This window comes from Myotis lucifugus, unplaced genomic scaffold (genome assembly GCF_000147115.1).
Source record: "Myotis lucifugus unplaced genomic scaffold, Myoluc2.0 scaffold_155, whole genome shotgun sequence".
NCBI lineage: Eukaryota > Metazoa > Chordata > Mammalia > Chiroptera > Vespertilionidae > Myotis > Myotis lucifugus.
Genome location: NW_005871203.1, coordinates 1,217,540 through 1,225,647, shown reverse-complemented (window position 1 = coordinate 1,225,647; position 8,108 = coordinate 1,217,540).

Here is an 8,108-nt window from a genome sequence, read left to right as displayed (position 1 = left end):
CCGTAGATATAAGGACTCCATCCCACAAGACTGCCTCAGATTAGAGGCCAGGCCCAGACTCACGTTGTTACCTATACATTTTGTCACCAGGCTTGCCAGTTCACTAGAATGACTCACAGAACTCAGGAAAACGCTTTTCTTGCTGTTTCCGGTGTGTTATCACGTGTGCACCACAGGAAGAGCCACGTGGGAGAGATGCACAGGACAAGGCGAGTGGGGAGGCCGTGGAGCTTCCATGCTGTTTCTGGCTGTGCTCCCCTGCAGCACCTTGACATGCTCACCAGCCATGAGGCTCCTTGCACCCTGTCATTTAGATGTATGGAGGTCCCATTGCATAGACATAGTTGAGTAACTCATTGAGCAATGGTGATTAACTCAGTCTCCAGCCCCTGTTCCCACCTCAAAAGTCAGGGGTTCAGCTGAAAGTTCCAACCCTCTGATCTTGCCACAGTCTCTCTGGCCACTAGCTCTCATCCTGAAGACACCTTCCTCTCCCCACCTCAGTTCATTTCATTAACATACAAAAACCTTTCTTATCACTGGAGATCCCAAGGGCCTTAGGAGCCCTGTACCAGGAACCAGGGACGAAGACCTAATATTGATTTTTTTATTATATCACAGATACATTCACACCACAATCCAGTTTTAGGGTATGTCTGTCACCCAGTAAGATTTCTTGTGCCTGTTTACAGTTAACCCTCACCCCACCCCAACCTCTAGGCAACCACTAATCTGCTTTTTGTCTCTAGGATGTTGCCTTTTCTAGACATCTTGTATAGATGGATTCATACAAAAGCTAGTCTTTTGTGTCTGGCTTCTTTCACTTAGCACAATGTTTTTGAAATTGTTCTATGTTTTACGTGCAGTTCATTTCTTTTAGGGCTCAGTCATATTTCATTGCATGGAGATGCCACATTTTGTTTATCCCTTCATCAGTCAATTGATATTTGGGTTTTTCCACTTTTTGGCTTTTCTGAATAATGCTGCTAGGACATCTGTACAAACAACATAATTATTTTTTAATAATAATCTGTGTAGCTCTAGCTGATTTGGCTCAGTGGATAGAGCATCAGCCTGTGGACTAAAGGGTCCCAGGTTTGATTCTGGTCAAGGGCACATGTCTGGGTTGCAGTCTCAATCCCCGGTAGGGGGCGTATAGGAGGCAGCCAATCAATGATTCTCTCTCATCATTGATGTTTCTATTTCTCCCTCTCCCTTCCTCTCTGAAATCAATACAAATATATTAGAAAAAAATCTGTGTGTGTGTGAGTCAGAATGAAGGAAGAGAGGTTCAGTATAAAAGTGGTATTTGAGGAAATGACCCACTCATTTTCACTTTATGGTTTTAAAAGTTAGACCATGTTTACTTACATTCTGTATGACACACACACACACCTGGTTAGTTCTGAGGCGTGCGGCTCGGAGAAACCAAGGCTTCCCTCCAGCGGTATTGTGAAACCAAGGACAAGCAAGGCTAAGATGAGAAACAAGCCATTTAACAAACGAGCTTTATGTAAGCCTCTGCAGCTAGAAATAAAGAAACTGGAAAACGAACTCACAGGACCATTGAATTCAAAACAGAGTATCTTTTCTATTGTGTATATTTGTGTTTTTGCATAGAATCTTTTAACGTTATTTCAGTAGTTTGAAATGAATGTACTGAAGATTTACCTAAAAATTACCAGGTATATTTAATGGGAAGCAAAAGAACCCCCAAAAGTGAGCCTATAAAAAGGTTGTATTGGCCCAGCTGGTGTGGCTCAGTGGTTGAGCATCAACCCATGAACCAGAAGGTCACAGTTGAATTTCTGGTCAGGGCACATGCCTGGGTTTTGGGCTCAATCCCATGTAGGGTGTGTGCAGGAGGCAGCTGATCAATGATTCTCTCTCATCATTATTGTTTCTACCTCTCTCCCCCTCTCCCTTCCTCTCTCTGAAATCAACAAAAACATTTTTTAAAGGGCTATATTGGAAGTAGTATTTGGGGCAGGGCTGTGGAGAGACAGAGAGAGAGGGTGGGACAGTGACAGATTCTGCCTACCTTATCTTGGAAGTAGCACCCAATCCCCTTGCATGGGACCTCCACTCCATCTTTCATGGTCCATGTTGCTTGGGTGGTGGCTGGTGCCCCCTCTCTAGCTCCGAGGTGGGAGTCTTATCCAGGCGGAGCAGATGTGCTGGCCATGGAGATTGGCTCAGGGATTGGCACGTGATTTCAGTTAGCTGGCCTGAAGTTTGCTTTCTTCTTTTCGGGTGATGGGCGTGGGCAGGGACCTATTGGGAATGAGCAGCTGTTTCCTGCTGGAGCTGGTGAGCTGGTGGGAGTCTCACGCTATTGGGTCCACCATGTGAAAAAACCCTGCCCAGGAAAGAAGCCAAAGGAGCTCAGCAGTGTGGCCAATGGCTGAGCGTCAGGCCGTGTGCCAAGACATCGCCAGGTTGATTCCAGGTCAGGGCCCATGCTTGGGTTGTGGTTCTATCCCCAGCAGGGAACGTGCAGGAGGTAACCAATCAATGTTGACGTTTCTCATCAATGTTTCTCTCTCTCCCTCTCCCTTTCTCTCTCTCTCTCTCTCTCTCAATAAAAAACAACACCAAACCAATTGTAGGGCGCGGCTATAGGGTTAAGCCTCGGACTGATCTGTTGGCAAAGCCACAAACAAGTCCCAGCTTAGAGGGCACAGTCCTCTTAGCATAATTAGGCTTGACCTTATGATGCTCCCTAGATCTTATCTGGGAAGCTAATGGGCTGAGGGAGATGTAGCAAGTGCTGCCAAAACAAGTGAAACTCACAAGAACATTGTAACTATGGTGACCACTACCTTGTTTACTTCTGGCTATAAAATAAAGGCTCAGCTTGCCTCTGGATCTCTCTCTGTGGCCTCAGCCAGGCACAGGAAATCCACCTAGACCAGGGGTGGGCAACCTTTTTGTGAGTGCGTGCCAAAACCAGCAAAATCTCTGACTCAGAATTCTTCTGCGTGCCAACCCTAATTTTTTGAGAACATGTTCCGCCTACTTGATATCTCTTAAGGTGTACGTATGTGAAGAACCTTGAAGAAATAATAAAATTCATTCAAGCGACAAAAACACAGCATATGATGATAAAAAATACATTTATTTTTAATGTATACATGTACACTGATAGTCCGGCAGAAAACTTTATGACTCCGTTTGATATTATCAGTGGGACTTTTGCTGCTGCATCATTGATGACAGAGATTTTACATCAGGTTTATATTTCGTGACCTTCAGAGATATGCACGAGCTACTACTTTCATCCTTCAGGCTACTCCTATTATGAGACTTAACAAAATTCATCACTGAGAACAAAGATTCACAAGCATATGTGGATGAAACCAAAACACGGGTCTTATGTAGGAAGGCAGGGTGAGTTAAGGCAGAGGCAGAAATTGCTCTTCCCCTCTCTTGTGAATCCATGTCTATGGTCTTTAAGATAACTTGTTATGTAAAATTATTTATTTATCTAAGATGCACCTACACTGAATTTATCTGAAAAATAAAAAAGTTGATATTAAGAAAAAAATTGTAAATGGAAAATTATAAGAGAGGGTTTCGGATGCCAGTAAGAGTTACTGGCGAGCCATATTTGGCTTGCGTGCCAGGGGTTGCTCACCCCTGACCTAGACCCAGCTTATTCTCTTTGTCTGTCATTTCTTCATCCTTCACCACCCTCACTCAGGCTTTTGAACCCTTGGCTGAGCTGGCTCGGCACTACCAATAAAAACATATATATATTTAGAAAAAGAAGCCAAAGGAGAGGAAATTAATGTCAAGAGACAGAGATTCCTGATGATATTGAAAGGGGTTTTAGGGATAAAATAGGCAGGTTTAGGGAATTTTAGGAATAAAGAGGGTCCATGGGGGGGAGGAATGCACAGGTGAGGGCTTGGAGCTGCCCGAAGGCACACATTCACAGAGAATAAAAAGGTGCCACAGGATAAGGGGAGAGGAAGACATACATTCACAGAAGATAAGAAAAAAACCACAGAGTTTGGGGATAAAGGAAACAAACGTTCACAAAGGATAGAGAAATGCTGACCAAGGGAAGAAAGAAGAAAACAGATTTTCACAGGAGACAGAGAAATGTTACTAGATAAGGGGGCGAGGAAGTGGGGGCACCACATGGGTTTTGGGCTTTGAAGCTGATATTCTGCAAAAAGAGTGACCCATTAGAAGAGCATAGGATCATAAAGTGAGGACGGGGTCCAATTAGAAGGGAGCATGAAGAGACAAAGAACTGCAGCCTTTATGAACCTTAGAAGAAGGGGCTTTGTGGGTTACCCCCTTGGGGTCCTCTCCCTACATGGGAGCTTGTATTTGCTTCCAATAAAGCTCCACCCTTTTCATCTACCACCTTTTGTCCGTGGCTTCATTCTTTAAATCCATCTGGACAAGAACCCGGGAAAGAAACCACCCTGCATCCTGCTCAGGAAAACAACCCGAATCAACATCATTTCCCTACAATTGGAAACCGAAGACACTGCCAGACAGAACACATCTCTAAGGCCAACGGGTGCTTCTAAAGCTCCTAGAGAATTGAGCGACTCACTCAGGTACTTCATGGGAAATGCGTGTTTTGGCTTGAGCAATTCTTGTCATGTGCTGCTCCTGCACTTCCCCTTGGCTGCGGCGCCGGGCCAGCACCCTTTCTGTGTGCACAAATGAACAACATGGCAAAAAGCAGAATTTGTGAGCACTTTTCTGTATGATTATTACACTTCCATTAAAAAGTACACAAATAACAAAGCTCAGTGGATTCTGACAAGCGGGTTGAGAAATAGAATACTTTCAACTCCACAGAGAGCCCCGCTCATGCCAGAAAGAATTTGATTATGAAAGGAAATCCCAGTGTAGTGGCTGCCAGGTTTCTACTTGGTTTATGAGAATTTACATTCATCAGGCAGTGGCAAACACTCGGGATCCAGACCAGGTCTGTCTGACCTCGAAGACTGGAAAGCAACATCAGACAGGAACCCTAAAAATTAGGGTTTTCTTGTGCTTCTGTATACTTACTCCCAAACTCCTGTGTCAGAGGCCCCTGCTTACCTTTGTTGAATAAAATTTCACTTCCTTACCCAGCCCTACAAGGCCCTATGAGCTGATCTCCTCTTATAAGTCCTCAATACATTCCCCCTTCCCCATACTCCTTCCCCACCCTGGACTCAAACTCACCACACTCATTCCCACCCCAGGACCTTTGCACCTGCTGTTTCCTCTGCCTGAAGGCTCTTCCCCATATCTTCCCATGATTGGCACCTTGTTATTCAAGCTCCTGCCCAATCCTCAGGGATGCCTTCCCTGACTACTCTTTCTAAAGAAGACCCCAGGCCAGATAGTGCCCTATCTGCCTCGCTATGTTCGGTTTAGCTTGCACAGCCTGGTAGAAAAGAGAGAAAAGTTAACAGAAAAATTAAATAATGTGCTAAGTTCTCTGTTAGGAAGTCTATGGGGCTGGAGAGCTTTGCTGAAGGTCTTGCAACCCTGGGGAGCATTGCCATAGGCCATGGCGCTACCCTTCCATGCACCATTCTCCTTTTCTATAAGACAAGGCACTAGTAGTGCCCACCTCATAGGGACTGGTGAGAATTCAGTGCGTTAATATGTCTAAGTGCTTAGCGGAATGCCTGGCACATAATAATACCACATACTGTCTTTTATTATTATTTACTAGAGGCCTGGTGCACAAAATAAATGCACTGGGGGGGGTGTCCCTCAGCCCAGCCTGCATTCTCTCCAATCTGGGACCCCTCAGGGGATGCCCGACTGCCGGTTTAGGCCCAATCCCTATGGAGGTTGGCTGGTCACGGGAGGTTGGCTGTGGGAGCACATGGCAGTCGGACATCCCTCTCACAATCCAGGACTATTGGCTCCCAACTACTCTCCTGCCTGCCTGATCAATGCCTAACTGCTCTCCTGCCAGCCCGGTCACCCCCAACTGCCCTCCCCTGCTGGCCCGGTCACCCCCAACTGCCCTCCCCTGTTGGCCTGATCATCCACAACTGCCTTCCCCTGCTGGCCATCTTGTGGTGGCCATCTTGTGACATCATGAGGATGGCCAGCTTGTGCAAGGATCAATTTGCATATTACCTCTTTATTATATAGAATTTTTATTGATCTGGTTCCCAAGTAAGAGTTCTTGATGAGAAAGGCTGAGTTCTTCCATGGAAACTTTCACTTTTGTTCTGCATTTCATTATCTGGTTCTTCCCAGCTTCTATATTATAGTCACCTGTGGGGTTGAACATTCCTGGTGCCTGACATTACCTCTGACCAACTGGATCAGGTTTCAGAGCACAAGCTCTTTTCCCGACTCCACATCGAGTGTGGTTATTCACCAAACTAGAGGCCCAGTGCACAAATTCGCGCATGGGTGAGGTTCTTCGGCCTGGCCGGTGATCGGGGCCAGTGATCGGGGCCGGTTAGGGTGGCCAGCCCAGGGGAAAGGACTATGGGAGGTTGGCCAGCCCCGGGGAGGGACCGCGGGAGGTTGGCTGATCACGGGAAGTTGACTGTGGGAGCACACTGACCACCAGGGGTCAGCTCCTGCATTGACCATCTGCCCCCTGGTGGTCAGTGTGTGTCATAACTACCAGCTGGTCATCCGGTCGTCATGGTCGCTTAGGCTTTTATATATATAGACTAGAGGCCCGGTGCACAAAAATTTGTGCACTGGCGGGGGGGGGGCGGTTATCCCTCAGCCCCACTTGTGCCCTCTCAGTCTGGGACCCCTTGGGAGATAACGACCTGCTGGCTTAGGCCCACTCCCGGGTGGCAGAGGGCAGGCCCAATCCCTAGGTGCCTGCCCCGCAGCCCCTGGTCAGGCTCAGAGCAGGGCCGATTGGGGAGTTGGGGTGCCGCCCCTTGTCACACACAGAGCAGGGCCGATCAGGGGGTTGGGGAGCTCCCCCCTGTCATGCACAGAGCAGGGCGGATCAGGAGGTTGCGATGCCACCCTCAGTCATGCTCAGGGTAGGGCCGATTGGGGGGTTGGGGCGCCGCCCCCTGTCACACTCAAGGCAGGGTCGATGGGGAGGTTGCGGCGCCACCCCCTGTCACGCACAGAGCAGGGCCGATCAGGGGGTTGGGGCACTCCCCCCGTCACACTCAGGACAGGGCCGATGGGGAGGTTGTGGCTCCACCCCGTCACACACAGAGCGGGGCCCATCAGGGGGGTTGGGGCTCCGTACCCTGTCACACACAGAGCAAGGCCGATCAGGGGGTTGGGGAGCTCCCCCTATCAGGCACAGAGCAGGGCCGATCTGGGGTTTGGGGCACTTTCCCCTGTCACAAACAGAGCAGGGTGGATAGGGAGGTTGTGGCCCCGCCCCCTGTCACACACAGAGCCACAGGGCGATCAGGGGGGTTGGGCGCTGCCCCCTGTCAAGCTGATCCCGGTGCTAGGAGGCCTCGCGGCTCCGCTGATCCCAGGCCGGGAGGCCTCGTGGCTCCGCTGATCCCGGTGCTGGGAGGCCTTGCTGTTCCACTGATCCCGGTGCCAGGAGGCCTTGCGGCTCTGCTGATCCCGGTGCTGGGAGGCATATTACTCTTTTACTATATAGGATAGAGGCCTGGTGCATGGGTGGGGGCCGGCTGGTTTGCCCTGAAGGGTGTCCCGGATCAGGGTGGGGGTCCCGCTTGGGTGCCTGGCCAGCCTGGATGAGGGGATGATGGCTGTTTGCAGCTGGTCACACCCCTTTCAGGGTGGGGGTCCCTACTGGGGTGCCTGGCCAGCCTGGATGAGGGGCTGAAGGCCGTTTTCAGGCTGGCGGGTGACTGAAGCTCCCAACCTCTCCATTTTTTCTTTTTTCTTTTTATTCTCAGATTTATTTGCCTTCTATGGCTGTCACTGGAGCTGAGAGCCAACTTTAGCTTTGAGGCTCAGCTCCAGCTCTGAGACCTCGGCTGCTGAAAGCAGGTATCTGGGCTTTGTTTACCTTCTGTATTTGAAACTTTGTTGCGACTCCAGCTCTGAGATCCTGGCTGACTGAAAGCAGGTATCTGGGTTTTTTTAAGCTTCTATAATTGCAACAATGTTTCTTAAACTGCAGCTCAGAGGCCGGCAGCGGCAGGCGGGGAATGTTGGCT